We start from the raw sequence: 16,616 nt of genomic DNA on the forward strand, positions 1-16,616 counted from the left end.
CTGACTTCCACTGCAGATTTATTTACATGACCATTGTTATCTTTAAACCCTAGGGCCTCAGAAAGAGTGACTGTGCCTGCATCGACATCCGGATGGATACCATCACATTTGATTATGAGGTGTTCAATTGTTTCCACAGATCTACCACACACTGCACATGTGTCATCTTCTTCGTTAAATTTCTTTTTGTAGCTGCGCGTTCTAAGACACCCTGATCTAGCTTCAAAAAGTAGGGCACTGCCTCTTGAGTTATCATAGAAAAATTCTTTCCTGATCTGCCTTTTCCAGAATCGATATAGTTCTACACTATGTTTCTTTTCCATTGCATTCATCCAATTTTTAACTTCCGCGTTTTTAACCTGTCTTTTAATGCTCTTTCTTTCTCCGTCCTCATGACCGGCATACTTACTGGTTAGTTTTCTAGTTCTTTTCCGCCACTGTGAGTCAACGTTCTTTCTGTATAAATATTTAAATACCTTAGCTGCCCATCTGTTATCGTCCAATTTCCTCAGGCGTTCTTCATATAGTATTTTACTCTTAGCTTCCCGTGCCTCGAACGATGCCCAGCCCATATCCCCTTGTACTGCCTCGTTTGTGGTTTTGCCGTGGGCACCTAGTGCTAATCTTCCAACAGCTCTCTGATTTACGTCTAATCTCGACTGAACTTCTGCCCTGCAGGTCTGCGTACCGCAGCGCCGCGTGGTGAGATATACGAATTCTAATCGCCAATGATCTGTGCTAATATTTTTTGCTCGCGATTGTACCAACTAACCCGTCAAAAAGTTCTACTACCTACAGAAAGTTCTGGGCTCTACTTTTTGTATGCCGAAGAACGAATACTTTCGTGTCGCGGTGTAGTTTACACACCTGGAGGGGCAATAGAACTTCCCTCCTTTTTGGGGTACTCAGGTGCTGCCATCTATCGACAGAAAAAGTTCAAATCTGAGTTGCCTTCTAGCTGGTGAGCCCTCTTAAAAGAAGTAAGTTGTAAGAAGTGCCATTGAAGCAGTAAAAATCGCTCATCTTCAAAAGAGTTGTGTCAGCACCCTCTCCATAGCCCCTATAGATAAAGAATTGCGGTTCTTATCGGTAGCTGGATGATCTGAGTTCTCTTGTGTATTTTTTATTGGCGATGACTGTTTATCAGACTTGGTTGCTCTTATTTTCTTGATGCTGCTGAGTATTTACCTGAGTGTCTGAAAAATAAACCTTCAGTTGTAAACAGCGCTGTGTGTGTCTCGTTTACTTTATTGTCCCTGTGTAGCTTGCACGGTTGTGCCTTTGTAAGAAGAAAAAAACAAGCGGCCGTTCGATCTTTTTGGGAAGAGTTAAAAGAAACAGGCTACGAGTGTGACGAATCTGATGACGCCATTGGTATGTGACTTTTCGCAAGCAGGTACCGAGGAGGATTTTCACTTTGACATAGACGAGTTAGATTGGAAAAAGCGGAGAAGATCCTTTTACATACAGCGACTTGTATCGTCGAGTGCCTAGCACTGCACGAAAGTCTTGTTTGCAATGTTATGACAGCTGGTTTTGCATATTGCGATGTGTGCAGGGACGAAACAAAAGGCGTCGTACTGCTCAAGGCAGATTAGAGCACAGCTGCTGAAAAACAAGACGCATTCTTTCTGCTGCAAATAGACGACTGTGTCTAACGACGAGCGAAGAAACGGTACTTTTACTTGAACTTATTAGTGATAGTTAATAACTATAGTGGTGAGTATTTTGACCATGCTATCCAGCGACCAATGGCAAGGATATACCAGGTGTTTTAGGGAATACTTTCAAAAGTTTTCAAAAATACGCTCTTCGGGCTGAAAATATGCATTTTGCGGTGTAGCATTACCACTGTTGGTGGACACCGGAAAGCCGGTGAATTGTCTTAAGTAGTAAGCTGGTTAAATAATTTCTGATAACCCAGGCAGCACGCCAGCATTGTACCAACAATGGCTCATTGTTGGAATACATTGGCATCAATATTGGGCTGGCATTGGCATAGGAGCACATTACTACATTTTCCAACCTTGGCCCATACTTCATACCAAGATTGTCCCATTGTTCAGCCATTCTGGCACTGCCAGTATGGGCATATCACTGGCCTATCCACTCATACTTCATTGGTCCTGCAAGTATCGGTCCAATGTTCAGCCATGCTGGTACTACCAATACGTACTGAATATCAGCTATTCCATTGATGTCCCATTGTTGATGCCAATATTAGTCCCATGGATAGCCATTTGGCCATACCAATATGTACTGAAAACCAGCTACTCCTTTCATATACTCCATTTATATCCCACTGTTGATGCCAAGATTGATATGTTCAGCCATTTGGCACTGTCAATGCAGACTAAGCACAGGCTGTTCAATTCAATTTCAATTCAATTTCAATTTATTTTCGAATTTCTTTTACAGGAAATACAAACACTTTTTGGACCCATAGCCAGCGGCTAGTTCGGGTCCAAGTACACGAAACACGTAAAAGCAAATTCAAAAACGGCGGACATATACAGAAAAGCGTAAGCGTTGTACAAGATTAAAAGCAAAGCAGTCTAAATAACACTGGTAGATAACATTCGGCGCGGCAAAAGAAAGAAAATAGCTTTGAAAACATGACATGCAAAAAGAACTTTCGGACATCAAGTGTTAGTAAAAACTATCGTGTTACATACAAAGTACATAATAACAGAAAACTGTGACGAAAAAAGAATTTCAGGTTAAATCAATTATTTCAATTAAGTGTTTTTTAAACATACCAGCAAAATTGTGTGAGTTTTTAAGAGAAATGGGTATCGCGTTCCAAATTTTTACCCCAGCAGACTCCAATAAACGCTCACCATACACATTGCGGATGGGAGGGAGGTTGAAATTGCCGAAAGAGAGGTTTCTAGTGGACCGAAGCGGGAGATGTAGTATTGATGCATGAAAAGGGTGGTTGTGTCTTACTATGTTGTGAATACATACAGAGATTTTTAATCGATACAATGAATCAAATGGAAGGATCATTGACTTGCGGAATAACGGTTTGCTGTGCTCATAACGGTTGGACTTGTTTATTATTCTTAATGCACGTTTTTGAAGACGGATAATAGGATTTAAATACGTATGGTAAGTTCCACCCCATGCTTCGACACAGTATGATAGATGGCTTTCGATGAAGGCAAAATAAAGCATTCGTAATGTAGAGATGTCAAATAATTCCTTAACCTGATGAAGAGCATGACATCCAGATGCCAACTTCCCGCAGACTGCCTCAATTTGGTGTTGCCAGTGTAAGTGGCTGTCAAATGTGACACCAAGATATTTAAATGAAAATGTGTGTTCTATTAGTGCATTATTTACAAGGATTCTGACATCAGTTGGGGCGATTAGTTTTCTTCTTGAATGGAATATCAGGTATTTAGTTTTTTTCGTGTTTATTGTCAGCTTGTTAGCTGAGAACCATTTCGCTATTTTATGGACTTCTTGATTCGCTTTTTCCTCTAGCTCTTTCATTGTATCTGCCGTTATAATTAAACATGTATCATCAGCATACATCAGAAGTTTTGAACAGCCGATAAATGAAGGTAAGTCATTAACGTATAAGGAAAACAATAATGGACCAAGTACGGATCCTTGCGGTACTCCAGTGTAAAGCTTGTGCGGTGAGGATGTAAAGGAATTCATTACCACAACTTGTTCACGGTCAGTGATATAACTAGTGAGTAGGTCGGAAATATTATGACGAAAGCCGTAGTGTTTTAGTTTTGTTATCAGTATAGAATGATCAACTGTGTCGAATGCCTTTTTTAAATCCAAAAATATTACTCCAACTAACATGCCATTGTGCAAAGCCGTGTTAATTTTCTGGGTAAGTGACAGAACTGCTGTGGAAGTTGAATGGTGTGACCTGAAACCATGTTGTTGTGTAGTGAGGATACCGTATTTATCTAAAAACTTGTTGAATCTGTTTGCAAGAATTTTTTCAAAGATGTTATTAATTGTGCTAAGAAGAGATATTGGCCTGTAGCAATTTGCGTCGTTCCGGTCACCGTCCTTATATACTGGTACTACCTTCGCTGTTTTCAATACAGACGGATACTTGCAAGCATTAACAGAATGGTTAAAAAGCGAGCACAAGACGGGACCAAGGATGTCAAAATTTTCTATCACAGCCCTATTGCTTATGCCGTCTAAACCTGTCGCTTTATTCGTCGGCATCGTTAAAACAACAGACTGTATTTCTTCTAGTTCAATTCGGAACAAAACAAAACTATTTGGAATCTTAGACTCAAGGTCTATTACATTTAAGTCCTGTAGGTTCTGCGCTAGGAGTGGGCCCATAGAGGCGAAAGTTGAGTTGAAGTGTTCCGCTGTCCCCCTGTCTACTGTTTCAGGGAGTATATGCGGAGCCTGTTTGCTACCCACAATGTCTTTGAAAATGTGCCAGAGTATTTTTGAGTTTCCATTTGCCCTCTCTATGCGTTCTCTGTAAAATTCTCTTTTACGAGCCCTCATCATCGTTACCGACTTGTTACGCATCTCCTTAAATTGACGCAGGTAAAAGTCGTTCTCTTTTTTATGCTTCCATTTCTTGTACCAGTAGTCCTTTTTCTTTAAAACTTCAAGAATGGGCTTATTCATCCAGGGACAAATTGGTATGCTGCGAGAGCGACCTTTGATCTTTTCAGTACTGTTTGATATCGCACCTGTAAGAATATTAATAAAGTTTGAAAATTCGGTGTCAACATTCTCGTGATAAATCTCATCAAAATTTACTGATAAAAGATTGTCACGCAATAGTTGGTAGTTTATCTTGTTAAGGCGGTGAGAAAAATAGGTTTCTGCTTTTGGCAAATTATCTATGTCGACAAATATGGGAAGGTGGTCAGACAAGGGGTCATCGAAAACATCAGCAGTAATACCTGTGGTGAAATTAACGAGTGCATGATCAATTAACGTTGCTGATGTGCTCGTAACACGAGTAGGTGTCTTGATAATATTTTGAAAGGAAAAAGACTTGAGTAAATATGCGTAATCGCTGTGATTTGCATTGTTCATATCAATGTTTATATCTCCCACAATAAGAATGCGTTTGTTTGGCTTTCGTGTCAGGAAGGATAAAATTTCTTCAAATTTATCAAGAAAAGAAGCTTGGCAAGAATTAGGAGGCCGATAAACGACACCAACTATGAGCGAGGGTTCTAAATGAATAAAGAGGGCTTCAATAAAAGAAGTGCTACATGTGACATCATGCAAGACAGAGAAATGTTGACCTGCTTTTACAAAAAACGCAACGCCACCGCCGCGAGTGGAAGACAGACGAGGATGAGATGTCATCGTGTAACCTGGAACGACTACACTCTCTCCTTTTTTCAGCCACGTTTCTGTTGTTGCGATTAGGTGAAATGTTTTTTTTTGTGATGATAGAAAGGTGATAAGTAGATCTATGTTTTTTCGGATACTTCGAATGTTACTGTGAAAGACGGAAATGGTTTTGCTGCCATCCGTTAGCGATGCCATGAGGGAACTGGTTTGTTAGGGAATAGGAAAAGATACAGCTAAAATACTTTGTCGAGGTCTTCTTCGCAAGTCACATGAATGACCCGGGAAGTTTCTGTTTTCCGTAACAGTATTTTGCCTTCAGAAACCCATGCAAAGCGCCACTCATTCTCTCGTTTTGCCTTGATGGCCTTTCCAAGAAGTATCTTTTTCTCAGCACACAGATGTTCATTGATGAATACTGGGTCTTCTTCCTCAAAGCCCAGGTGGGATGTGTTCAGTCTGTGTTTTTTGGCTGCTTGCAAGACCTTATCTCGGGTAGCTCGTGAAAGAAACCGCACTATGATGTTGTCAGGTCCCTTGGCCTTCGTTGGAACCCGGTGGCAAACTTCAACATCGCTCTCTGAAAAATCTACTTTAAGTGATTTGGCAACTTTCCCAATCACCTCACCAAGGTTTTCATTCGAAGTTACTGGAACACCTTTTATTTCAATATTGTTTTTCCTGCTAAACTGTTTCAGTTCCACCAACTCTAGCTTTAAGTCCTTCATCTCCTTGTTTAGCTTCAGGTTTTCCTTTTGGAATTCTTTGCTCTGAGTTTTCACTTCTGTCAACCCCTCTCGTAAGGACTTCATTTCGGACCGTAACTCCTCAAAGGTTTCGTTAATGAAGTCCATTGAGGAACAAACCGATGTGATTTCAGTTTTGATTGACTTAGTGGATGCGTCAATGTTTCTGACTTCATTTCTGAGCTCAGATAGGGCTTCCACAAATTTTGAAGTCATTTCTACAAGAACCTTTGCGACCTCTTTGATGCTACCAGGTGCCTTCTCACTCAGGGTGGCAGCGAAGCTGGAAATGGCGTCACCATTTTCACCAGCCATCACGACTCGAAAGATGTGCTCCAATGAATCAATACACGTGTATGATCAATACCACAAGAACATCACAGCTTCAGAACGGTTCAGCAGCCGCAAGGTCTACAATGTAATGCAGAGTGGTGAATTGGTTAACTCACCTGCACACAAGAAGTGGCGGTTAGCAGACGTAGAATGCGCGGCTGCCAGAACCGTTCTGAAGTGTCGATTGCAGTTTGCAGCTGGCTTATATGGTCGACGATGATGACGTCACAGTGGGGCGTTGTCAGACGGTCAGCCACGTGGAATGATAGCCGGTCAGCCTGATTGAGCTCTGGCTGCGTTGATTTCCAACTGCCGGTGCGCCCGTTGGGAATAGGGGGCCGTATCGAAAATGCCTGCACACAAGAAGTGGCGGTTAGCAGACGTAGAATGCGCGGCTGCCAGAACCGTTCTGAAGTCAACCGTTCTGAAACCCATTCATGACAGCGCATACAACCTGTCACAGCAGTGGCTGAAAGATTGGCATGCCACTGCCCTTTTCTATTTACTACTCACCAGTAAAGCCTATGTTAATTTTTATCTTCAGTGGGCAACATTAATGCAAATGTTCACTCGTAAGCAACCACGCAAATATTCATAAAATGAGACAACCAAAGTATTAATGAAAAGAACATTTATTTTACGAAAAAGTCCAAATAGAATTAATCGTTAGGGGCTGGGAAGGGTGGTGGCAGGTGCTGTCGGATGGGTGATGGCCGGGGCTGTAGGGAGGGAGGGCCCTCGGGAAGTGGAAGAGGCCAGGGGATTGGGAGGCACACATGCAGGCACAGTGCAGGGGGCTGTCCCCGTACTCGCAGGTGGCGTGCTTGGTTGAAGGGGGGAGAAGACTTCGGCAAAGCGTCTCTTCCTTCCACCCGCTCTATCACATGAACCGGGCAGCTACCTGCGAATAAAACCTTGTGCCTCTGATGCATCAAATGCAGTTTTTCGCAAATGGCATCTGCACAGGAAAAGTGAACAAAGAAAATAGACATTATTTCCAAACACACAAAAATCATGTCCATCATTTTAGAAAAATGTAGAAAATTAATTCGAGGAAATTGCCAATGAGAAATGCTGTACTCAAGGGCTCCAGATTAATTTTGGCCACCTGGAGTTCTTAATTTAAGATGCACCGACATCGCTTAGCACACGTGCTTCTTTGCATTTAGCCTCCAGAGCAATGCAGCTACTATGGATGGTGTTTGATCCCTCACTTGGAATCAGTAGCTGAGCACCTGAGTCAGGAAGGACATCAGGTAAAAAATATAGTAAACAGATATATTATTACGTGCCTCATAAATCAAGGCAACATACAAAACCTTGACACAACTAAACAATCAAGTAAAGAATCACTAGAGGGGCCTCAATCCATTGACACTGACTTCTCGTTGCGGTTGACCACCTTGCACCTGCTAAGTGGCATCATAGATGCCTATAAATAGAAGGCAAGTGACTGCAGCTTCTATTACACACCGCAGGTTCGAAGGGCATTTTCAGCTCCAATAAGCTTTCCAAACGATTAAAATAAAACTGTGAAAGCATGTTAATTAAAGGGAACATGAAAAACTATTTACTAAAGCTAGAATTTGTTGCCATCATTAAATACTTGTAAATGAAATCAAAACATAATTCTCTTTTCTATAAAAGGGAGATAACGCATCTGTCCAACTTCCATTTATGAACTGTGTTGCACTTCAACTGTCATGCACAACAATGAATTTTAACCTGACTCTAACTCTTTAACGTGGCTTGCAAGGCATGGGCTTTGTCAAGTTGCGACGACAGTCCACCGCTGTAATATATCGCACCTTGCGGAAATATTTTACACTGTAGTTCAAAAGGTGTACTGTCTTGTTCCCTTATTGCATCATCCTTTTGTTGATGCAACCATTCATGCTATATACACGACATTACCTTTACATTTACCACTTGAAAGCAACACAGTCACTCTACTTGAATTTGTCAAAGAGAGTACACATCACATTTCCTCAAGGCAAAGCTTTGATCAGCAGGCAACGGCACATAAACCAATCTAGGCGGTCTTAGGAGGGCAGGTCTGGAAGTGGAAGGTATCAGAAACATTCCTTTCAACTGGACAACTCTGGCAGATCAATGCATCACTCTGGAGGAAGCACTTGTGACCATCACAAGGTGTACAACACATGTACTGATAGGGTTACGCATTACTTGCTTCTAGTCTAAGTGAGCATCATAGATGACCAAAGATATTTTGAATTACATAAACAATTATACCAGGTGTTTTCTGCAATATCCTGAAAACCGTGACACAGGACCAGAAGAAGTCACACACTTTTGGCAAACTTACAAATGATTCATTTTTGGCTCATCCATGTACTTGAAGCCATTTTCTCGCTCAAGCGCCGATGCAAATGAAAAAATCAAGTTCAATCATCTTTCCATCCAAGGCAAAAAACGGCAGTCTTTCACTATTATAAGGATAGATGGCTCGCTTATGCAGGATTGCTCTTTCTTTTTATTAAAAATGCTTCAACCAGTCCTCGCTCGGCAAGGACTTCCGTCTGCTAGTAATGCTCGTGTGGTGAAACAGTGGTAAACATTTGCTACAGTCCCTAACATGCAACGCCAGGTTGCTCCCTGTGCTCACATGCAATTTGTTTCCTGAGGCATTCATTCAGGCATTGCCCAGCCTGCTCGATGTATACTTTTCCACAGCACATGGGGTTGAATACACAAATCCCACCACACACTTTGTGAACCTCGTTTGGTGGTTGGTCTTGCATGCTTGTTCTCTGCACAGCCAGAGATGCGGGTGAAAAGACCAGATAGCTCATGAGGGGCTGAAAACACCATGTTGATACCAAATTTTTCGGACGCTCTTTACAGCCCATGGGAAATTTTATGGAAGAACAGGATCACCTCAGTGTTTCTTGTCTCATACTTCCATAAAATTTCCCATGGGTTGAAAGAGTGTCCGAAATTTTGGTATCCAGTTTGTGTTTTCAGCCTGCAAGAGCAACCACTAATTGGAGTTCACAGTGTGTGTAATGAGGGTTGTGTATTAAATCCATATGTCGAGTGGGAAAGTATACATCAGGCAGACTCGGCAATGCCTGAATGAACGTCGCAGATAACATGGCAAGAAGTTGCAAGCAGGCACCTGTAGCAACCTTGCTTTGTATGTGAAGGACTGTAGCAGATGCCAGCCTGTTTCACAGCACAAACATTATTAGCAGGGTTAAGTCAGGCATGAGCAAGAACTGCTTGCAACTCTTCTAACACATTATAAAAAAGAATAAGTGGTACAAACATTATTAGCAGGGGTAAGTCCAGGCATGAGCAAGAACTGCTTGAAACACTTCTAACAAATTATAAAAAAAGAATAAGTGGTTCTCTGTCCTTATCACAGAAAAAAAGTGGCGCTTTTTATCAGGAATGGAATGACGACTGGGCTTGTTTCAGTTGCATATGCGCTTGCAAAAATAAATCAGCTGTAAATTCGGCGGTAGTGTGTGTACCGTCTCATCGACCTGTGTCTCAGTTTTTGCTGTTTTTTTGCTAGAACACTGAATAACGTGTAACAAATTTGGTAAACGCTGTAAGCGATGGAAGGCATGTTGACAGGCTAGTAGGCTTTCCATCTTTAAACTTGGGAAAAAAAAGAGATGAGGAGACAACGGACAGGCGCCAACTTCCAACTATTTCTTGCTCGGAAAAAAAACACATAAAATTTATAGTCTCAGGCAACGCCCACATTTACACACCAAGTGCCTTATCGCAGCCCTGACTTATCGCCTAGCACGAACATTACTGCTCAGAAAATCGTACTCCGCCGCATACAACCTAACTGAAGTGTCACTCACGCACAAGGCTGCCTTTTTCTTTATGTGAAAGGCTTCCAATAAAAGCCTCGCCTGCTTGAATTTGCTTTTGCCCACAATCCTCGCCTTTTCCAGTCGAGGTGCACACTTGCACGTGTTGCGGAACACTGTGCACGTGTTGCACATCGTGCGGAATAGTTCCTTTCCGAAGGCAGAAGGCGTAGCGTCTTGCTTGGCACATGGCATTCACAATGGAGCACACCAAAAGCTGGCGCGTAGCACGGAGAGTAGACACACAGACACTTCTGCCTTCGGAAAGGAACTATTCCGCACGATGTAAGTCTACTATTTGGTGCTGTGAAGCCTTCTTGGGGACACGTTAAGCGGGTAGGCAAGATACTTAGATCTGAACTGTGGCGCCAGGTTCGTTTTTTTTCACGACTGGCTACATGTCATCTGCCGCAGTGAGTTTCCAGAGTGGCTTGCAGAGAAGAACTACGCTTTCTTCAAGCGGCAAGCTGCCCAGCGGACAGAGGACAAGTGGAGGGAGGTTCTAAAAGGTCTGCTCGGTGATGTTAACAAGAAAAAGGACAACAGCACGAGCCGCGTGGTGGTGTTAGGGGATGCAAATGTCCCAGACAGGTTGTTAGATGTGCCTGAGAGAGGACCAAAGTACGGCATTCAACCGGATGTGCCTGCCCATGAACTGCTCGCCACAAACAGGAACATTGCTGCGAAAGCAAAAGGAGAAAACCAAGAACGGTCTTTGTTGGAAGGAGTGGACTGCCTCAAAAAATCTGTTAAGATGGCTGTAACCAGTCGACTGGAACGTGATTCAGTCATGTTCCCTCTTTTTTTTAATAGGAATGAGCTGTGTCTCCTTCAGTCAGACAAAGATGGCAGGTTTGTGGTATGAAAAAAGGACTTTACAATGAAAAAGCATTGCAAGCAGTAGACAAGAATTTTATAGCCAATAAAAAAGCAGCAGTGAGAGTTAAAACCAGGTTCATTAATTTTTGTAAGGACCTCCATCTGCCGAAGCTCGCTAGTGATATAGCGAAAAGCAAACGGAACTGTCTTTCCGTATTCTTTACTGCTAAAACCCACAAACCTGACATTCCGTTCCGCACTATAGTGAGCGAAAATGGTTCGTGGCAGCATAATGTTAGCCGTTTCTTGCAAAGCAAGCTTAACTCTCTTAAACTGGACGACCCTTTTCGGGTAAAGAACTCGATAGATGTAGTTCATTGTTTTGAAACGCATCCAGAAATTCGATCTGCCTTTGCTGTAGACATAGAAGATTTGTTTTATTCCGTCCCGCATGCTGAGCTACTGGCGTCTGTTCTTTCGTGTGTTGAAGGTACAGGGGAAATGGACTTCCGGGATGCTGCTTGTATGTCTGTGGAAAACTTTTTGAATTTATTGGAGCAATATCTTAAGGTCACTTTTATCGTTTTTAATGAGCAACCCTACTTACAGAGAAAAGGCATATGTATAGGTTCCTGTGTCGCCCCTATTTTATGTGAAATTTTTTTAGTTGCTTTGGACAAGGAACTTGCACAATTATTGGTAGGAGGATCTGTTTTTAAAATTTTTAGATATGTTGACAATTTTCTTATCCTTTTATCCACTGGTTTTTACAATTCTTTTAAAGCTAATGTGTCCAGGATTTTAAGTGTTTTTAACTTCAAAGGGTGTGTCCTAGTTTTTACGCATGAGCTCCCAAGGGAGAGGAAACTACAATTTTTAGACCTAAGCTTGGCGTTCCGGGAGGACCATTTATGTTGGGGTTATTTTCCTCGTACTAGCAAGGAACTGCTGCCCTTCAATACGGCGCATTCAAAAATTGTGAAGTGCGCCATCGCCTCGTTATGCTTTGAGTCCTTGCTTTCAAAGTCCTGTCCGCACCAAATGCACGATAGCTTAAGAAATCAGATTGGACGCCTTTTGGCTGCTGGCTTCCCCTCGGTGGTGTTGATTGCTGTCGCTGAAACCCTCCTCCAAAAGACAAAACGCTGCACCAGTCCAAAGAATCTTGAAGAAAGGGGCCCTGCGGTAAAACCTGAAGTCATGCCTTATGTGCACAAACTGTCACACAATTTGAAGAAGGTGGCTAACAGGCACAAGGTACCGCTTGTTTTTTCAGCCCCAAACAAGTTGAGCAAACTTACACCCCGGATTTGTGGCACTGAGCGCCCTGGGTGCAGCATAAAACATCAGCGCACCTTTATACGCTGCACGGAAGGAGTGGTGTACGAGATACCCCTGACCTGTGGTATGTCCTATATAGGGCAAACGGGGAGGTGCATCAACAAACGCCTTGGGGAACATGACAAAAAGGTAGTGAATAACAAAGACAAATACGCCACTTTGGTGAGCCACGTTAACACGTGCAAGTGTGCACCTCGACTGGAAAAGGCGAGGATTGTGGGCAAAAGCAAATTCAAGCAGGCGAGGGTTTTATTGGAAGCCTTTCACATAAAGAAAAAGGCAGCCTTGTGCGTGAGTGACACTTCAGTTAGGTTGTATGCGGCTGAGTACGATTTTCTTAGCAATAATGTTCGTGCTAGGCGATAAGTTAGGGCTGCGATAAGGCACGTGGTGTGTAAATGTGGGCGTTACCTGAGACTATAAATGTATGTTGTTTTTTTTTTTTTCGAGCAAAAAATAGTTGGAACTTGGCGCTTGTCCATTGTCTCCTCGTCTCTTTCTTGTGTCGTGAAATCATTTGTGCCTAGGTGGGTTTTTCCCAAGTTTCAAGCTGTAAGCGATGATGCACGATATGAATAGTGCCAGCTTGCTGTGCTAAGGGCTGCCAAGTTATGAGATTACTCACTAGTGCATAAACCATAAATCCCTGAAAGAAAAGATTTCAGTCCTGCACCTTGTATTGCAGCACCCTATAAGAACCCACAAAGCCAAGGAAGCTGACCAGAGGTCACCTAAGCTTTAACAAAACTTCTGTTTGGGCTAGATGGTGCATAGCTTATTTTGAAACGAATTCAAGCGCACAACAACACGCACACAAGAGAGGAAAGACACAGGACAGGCGCTATCCTGTGTCTTTCCTCTCTTGTGTGCGTGTTGTTGTGCGCTTGAATTCGTTTCAAAATAATCACCTAAGCTTCTTCGTTCGAAGAAGTACTCGATTTTAAGTCACGCATATTATTTGAATAAATATTTGACTGGTCCTGAAATCCCAACCTTTATAGAAAAGGTCCTTCTAATTATTTCACACTCATTTACCTCTGCAAACGTTCCATAGTGAGAGGGCTGCCGGGTGGATCACAGATGTTGAAACCAAGAAAGGCTCCAAGAAGGAGTCCCACTGCCTTGTCTAGACTTGTCCACTCCTCTCTGTCGACTGCAAGGGCAAGTAGGTGGATGTCGCCCATACCTGAGCCTGCATGGGAACAAAATTACTAGCACGTAATACTATTGAGTCAAAAGTTTTGCTGTGTAATTTCAAGACTAACACAAACTATGCATACGGCAAGCTTGGTGCCATAGGAAAGACATCAGAGATTATACTCGGTTCACCCTTAAGGTTACAGGGCAGCGAAGGCTCTCGGTCTGGGCTGATCTTTTGCTTTCGAATATGTATTCCTAGCAAGATGCTCGTTCTAGAAAATCGGGGCCCGCTTGCACGAAGCTATCACAGCTTGCTGCAGGCACAGCGGACCTCGGAGTTATCACGTCAAACTACGGCCAGTGCAGCAGGAACATAAAACAACCAGCGGGCCGACCGCCGCCGCCTCGCACGGCTGCAGCGTTAGGAGCCGGGGCGAGTACAGCCGACCGAAGAGCTGCAGGACAGTTCCGGACAGACGAAATAGGCGCGGCAGAGCGCGAAAGTAAACGATACAGGCGTGCTCGAGATGTCCCCGCAAAAAAACGAAGGAAAAGGCGAACGCACCTAATGCAGGTTGAAGCAATACGGCAGCGAACACGCGGGATCATCGCGATGCGGGCCGATCGAGCCCCTGCGGCTGTTCTAAAAACTGGAGGCAGGCCACGTCTTGAGCAATACGATGCGTGCGTGCTATACTTTTGGAACAGTAAGAGTTTTAAAACAGTGAGGACGATTTAATTCAAAAGCCAAATACGCACCGAAGGAGCACAATGGGGTAATAGCTGTCACATCACATCTTACCAGCCGCGCGACCAGCAGTCTAGCAGACCGCGCAAAAGCACGACAGCGCGTTGTTTACAACAGCCACAAGCGCGCGATCGGCTCGCGTGTTCCCTTCACCTGAGTGTTGAAGCATACAAGGCCACCTCTCGCGTTAGGAAGGAGCGGGCTCACAGGGAACGCACAGAAGAAAGTTTGCATCGATGGTAACCCTTGTATAGGAAAGCGGGCGAACACAGCGCGAGACGAATCCACGACGGGCTTGAGGCGAAAAACGTACAGGCGCGGACAAAAGTAAACGGAGCACGCAATTCTCTTCGAATATTTTTCACGCGTCACCTAATTAAAATTTCCAGCAGTGGTACGCGCATGCTGGTAGAGGAGGTTGGTGGGCTTTCTTGTAGACAAACAACGCTTCTTTATTACCAATGGAGAAAACGTGATTGCACTTCAAACGCACTAGCGTGCTACGTTTACTTATGGCCGCGCCTGTACGTATGTACGCCGGCCGCCGCGGTGTGCACGCCACGACGGCTCGAACGAGACCCTCCGCGCTTGTGTCATACACCACGTTCCGAAAGGAAAATGTAAGCAAATATAGTAAACATGCAGTACACCTACCGTAATCAGGCGCACTTGGTTTGAGACAGCAGCCGCTTCCATGAATCCAAGCCTCGCCGTCTTCTCACCAACGCGGAAAAACAAAATGGCGCCAGAACACGAAAAAAAACAAGGTCCGCGCACACCGACGACGCCAAGATGGCACGAAGAGGCCAGAAATGCTTCACACGCAGAGTCCGCGCGACGCCAAACGCGACCGCATCGCGATAGGTCAACGGTCGTATGACGTTTGCGAAGAAGAGCTAATCAGAAGGCCGAGAATTTTGTTTATTTTTTTGTGCTCCTCGTTGCTCTGCCCTCTCCCCCCGATCCACGCCGAAGGAATGGTCTTTTCGGAATACGCCGCGGACCCGTGAAAATTGACCAAAGGATGACCGTCAAAGTGACGGCTAGTTTTTACAGTGCAACTGTAAGAAAAGCGCATAACACTAGGACGGCTGATAAGCTCCGTTTACATGAACGCGAGAGCAGCGCAACATGTCAACTTTCTCGTGCATCCCACTCATGTAAACAGGGAAAATGCGCCAGGAAAATGCACTAATCCCAGAGGCAGGGCGCAGATCGGCAAGTGCAAGTGGTGTGCTGGGGTGAATAGAAACAGGTGCTCGTAGCCGCAGGGCGCCTAGATGTGCGTGCGCTTCTCGCCGCTCTCCCCTCCCGCACATCGAGACACCCTCGTTTTGGGGCCCCCTCTTCCGCCCTGGGCGCCTACACAATACACTCTCGGAAGGAAAACAAAGCAGACCACGCTCAAGTTGTGACCGGCTGCCCCCCCCCCCTCCCCCTACTTCCGCGTGCCGTGTGCTTACATGCGAGCATGGCGTCTCCCCTCCGCGAGGAAATTTCGGGAAAAGAAAATGCGTCACCAACTAGCCCCGCCGCTGGGAATTACGATGCGCTACTGCGGTATTTGTGTAAACGCGGAGCTCTTCTTAGAGAGCCTTCGTTCTCGCTCAACTAATTCTTTTTCAAGCTACAGGAGGGCTGTTGCCCCATTAATCTCCATATTTCAGAAAAAGCTTTCCAACATAGCTTCGTGACTTCAGAACGGGGATCAAGACTTTTTTTTTTTGTTTATCTAACCCACCCTTTTTTCTGCTCCTAGACTGCTCTCAATGTCGTAGGCAGCGTCGAAAACGAAATATGCGCTTTAGTTCTATTAAATAGTCTCTTCTCTTCAGTACCGGTTGTAATCTGTGGGAAGCGCCGACGCGATCGCTCGCCTGAGAAACACTTGACAGCCGGGTTGACATCGCGTAGGACCGGCGCTTCTCGCTAATTTTCCCGGCTTCCTCCGACATGCCCAGTACTTTATTTTAAACTACTTGATCCAGAAGTATGTTTGGCGACCGTTCGCGTTAACTGAAACGGCCTAACTTGTTACCCACAAGCTAGCGACGGCGACGACTGCTGCTGGCCGTAAAGCACGGCTCGGCAGCCCGAGTCACACCGCCGCTTCCCGTTCATCGTATGCGCGTCCTGCGATGTAAGCAATAGTTGATTTCATGTCACTGTTGTCAAAACTACACTCGTTGACCATTTGCATTCGCTAGAACTTGTGAATTCGTTCTTCACAACCACCGCAGTCACCGATCCAACCCTGCAGGCTCGCTAGGCCTAGTCGTCGCGGAAGGGAACGGAGTCGTCGTCGACTGAAATTAATTTGTCAAGTGCTTA

At 44.3% G+C, this 16,616-nt stretch overlaps 1 long non-coding RNA gene across 1 annotated transcript; it reads right to left on the reverse strand.

Annotated features, from left to right (window-relative positions):
• Positions 1–7,206: 7,206 nt before the first annotated feature.
• Positions 7,207–15,538, reverse strand: LOC149328686 (uncharacterized). Its single transcript, XR_016285465.1, has 3 exons — positions 14,940–15,538; positions 13,433–13,589; positions 7,207–7,344 (listed from the first exon to the last, which is right to left on the reverse strand). It is a non-coding gene; the product is annotated as an uncharacterized LOC149328686 (long non-coding RNA).
• Positions 15,539–16,616: the final 1,078 nt, after the last annotated feature.

This window comes from Amblyomma mixtum, chromosome 9, assembly GCF_055824585.1.
Source record: "Amblyomma mixtum isolate Tamu chromosome 9, ASM5582458v1, whole genome shotgun sequence".
NCBI lineage: Eukaryota > Metazoa > Arthropoda > Arachnida > Ixodida > Ixodidae > Amblyomma > Amblyomma mixtum.